Source organism: Triticum urartu, chromosome 6 (assembly GCF_003073215.2).
Source record: "Triticum urartu cultivar G1812 chromosome 6, Tu2.1, whole genome shotgun sequence".
Lineage (NCBI taxonomy): Eukaryota > Viridiplantae > Streptophyta > Magnoliopsida > Poales > Poaceae > Triticum > Triticum urartu.
This window is the reverse complement of record NC_053027.1, coordinates 220671856-220675075: the sequence shown is the minus strand read 5'-3', so window position 1 is coordinate 220675075 and position 3220 is coordinate 220671856.

The following is a 3220-nucleotide window of genomic DNA, read 5'->3' as shown; positions in this document are numbered from 1 at the left end:
TACCCTACTGTCCCAGGAGCTGGAAGAGTGCAAAGCCCAACTTGAGGCCGCACTAGCCGCGGCAGGGGAGCCCAAGGAGACCCCCTCTGGTAATATACACTTCAAAAGATAAGTATTTTGCAAAGTGCGGCGTGGGTGCAAATCTGACAAATGAAATTGCAGATGGCACCGGATTAAATCCGGAAGAGCAATAACACCTACGCCAGCTGAAGGCTGGTGAGAGCGTGCTGACAAAGGTGAGGCGGGAGAAGAACGATCTCCAAGATGCCAACACCAAGCTGGGCGTTGAACTGAAGGATGTTCGTGCCCAGCTGTTGGACTCCGTTAAGGAGAATCAGCGGCTTCGACCCGGCATATTTAGTAAGTGCTTAAACGAACTTTGAAAAAAGAGTTCGGCGAGGAAGTCGACTAACAGAGTAATGTCTGTAGGTATGCTAACAGGTCGTCCTGCAGAGGAAATGCCCGGTTCTACGGGTGACCTTCTTCCCGAGCTCTCACAACTGCACGAGCGAGTTCGGCAAGTGATGCAAGGCGTCGCCCAGGCCTTGTGGCCATCCGTCTCCATGCCCGAAGGCCTTGGAGAGCTTGTAGAGAAGCTGAAGGGAGCGCGGCGGCGCTTCCGATTGTGGAAGATGTCGGCCTGCCGTCAAGGCGCCAGGGAGGCCTGGGCCATGGTGAATACGCGGTACACGAAGGCTGACCCAAACCACATGGCCGAGGTCTAACCCATGGGGCCCGATGGGAAGGAGATCCCTGTGAGCTTAGTATACAGCCAAGTAGAATTGGCCGCAAAGTATTCCCAACAGGACTGTAAACTAGACAGCCTATTAGATGGTATTGACACTACAAGAATTCTGTTAATCCATGACGGATTGAATCCGTCATCGACCTATGCAAAATTATCATGGAAGGCTATGTGTGACAGATTTAAAATCCGTCATGTATGTCGCGTCATAATTTGTTCGATGCACACTCCTTGACGGACATCCAAAACTGTCATGGATCATGACGGTTCTTGACCGTCATGGGTGGCACTTAACTAATATGCAAATAACAGCGTTAACGTGCGTGCCACATCAGCATTTGACATGGATCCGATGTGGCGGCTCATGAAGTAATCGGCCCAACACGAATTTTGAGCCACTAAAATTTAGCTCCATGCAAAACTAACGCCCATGTAGTAATCAACCCAATTGCAATTTTGGCCCATTAAATTTTAGGACTGTACAAGGCCCACTAGTTTTAGTCTCAACGATTAGCCCATTACATAGAAGGAAAAAAAATATAAACACAGCAGGAAAAAGTTACACATATAAAACTTAAAATTACAGATATTTCAGTACAATAGATCAGTCAAAGACTAGAAAAACAAAAGAAACTAAAAACTAAAAACACCCTATACTAACTCCTATACTAACTCTGCAGCCACAGCGTTGCAGCCAAAAAAAACTCTGCAGCCACAGCGATGATAAACAAAAAGGAAAAACTCTGCAACCACCACCGCCCCGCTCAGCTCTCACCGGACGACAATCGGGGGTTATTCCCGTGCATTTCTGTACGCAGATCCGGCCATCCACGCCGGCGTCATCGGAGGAAGAACATTATCTGCAAATATCTTGCCTCAACTCATGCTGGAGATTGCCTGCGCGTCGACAAAAGTTAAGACAACCTCGAAAAATCCAAAGTAGAGAGGAAGGGGGACTTGGTGGGGCGAGCGGCACATAGCAGCAGTCAACGGAGAAGTCGATGGTGAGGACGACGCAGGCGACGGATGCGGGCCCGAAGGGGCGGCAGCGCCCCAGCACAGCGCAGCCCCCGGCGGCATGGGCCCGGTAGCGGCTCTGTGCAGCCCCCGCGGTTCGGCACGCCCATGACAGGGTCGCCCTCTCCCTGCAGCAACATGGCCATGACCTGCATCAATGAGATTCATGATTTGCATCAACGACCTACCACGATCTGGCCGGTTGGGAGAGAAAGGGGCAGGAGAGGCTAGAGGTGAGGGAAGGGAGTGGTGGTGGTGTAAGCGTGTAGGGAGGTAGGACGCACGTGGCCGCTCCGTGATCCACCCAGGGTTAACATGGACTCGCGGATCTCGGCGGGATCTGACCGGAGAAGGGAGTGTAGGGGGCGCGGTTGGTTGAGGGGTGGATGGGCATGGTGGGTAGGCGTCGGAGTGGGAGGATTTGTGCACAACGGGGAGGAGCCGGAGGAGGTGGGTTCGGCGAGCTGGCGACATGAGAGGAAGGAGGTGGGTAGTGCAGCCGGGGAGGGTGCTGCCGTTCGAGTTCTGGCGGCGTGGGGGGTCAGCGCCGGATATTGCGCGTGGGTGGGCTGAAGATCAGATGAGAAAGAGGGGAGGTTTTCTAGCCGTCGGATCTCAGAGTAGCAGACGGTTTAGATCTGTGATCCGTGGGACGCTTTGCTCACCCAATCACAACACAAGTTTTCCCTCACACTGGATCGCCACATCGGCAGGGCAGTTGATTTCTAAAAAAAAGGAGCGGCAGGCCGTGACGGTTTGGAGAGACAGCGTTAAAAAACAAAGCTAAGTCCTACAACTCGTTTTATGAGCTTTTCCTCGCCGGCCAAGATGTTTTAGAGAATAGGTTACACTATATGTTGATACCTATATACATGAAATTAACAAATTATATTCATATTTTTGTGAGTAAACATGAATTAATTTTTGGAGCCACATATTTTATGTCTGCAATCTATTTGATGTGTACGAGTGCAAAGTTCTATGTCCGCAATCTGTTACACCATGATTTTTTGACTAACTGGTATTGAACTATGCAAGTATGTGAGAGGTGCACGAATCGTTCAATTCTTTTACTAAAATTTTGGAGTGTAGGTGCATTACCAAAAGAAAAACGTTCAAGTGATCCTTTAGTCAGGCTGGTACCATAGTTGTCACGCACTATTCTCTTCACCCAAGAGGTTTTGGGATCATGTCATGATTGCATTTTTATTAAAACTTAAAATATATGGCCTCTAGAAAAGAACAAAGGCCATATGGGCTTTGTAGGGTTTCTGGGCACATTCGCATCTTGCTGATCGATGACGGTTTCTATGACGGACGAGGGAAAATCGTCATCGACTGTGATGGATTTTTATAACATCACCGGAAATCCATCATGAATTAACAGATTTCTTGTAGTGTGAAGAGGAATACAATTAGTTAGGTTGACTATGTAATTTTAATTGACATGTGTAATGC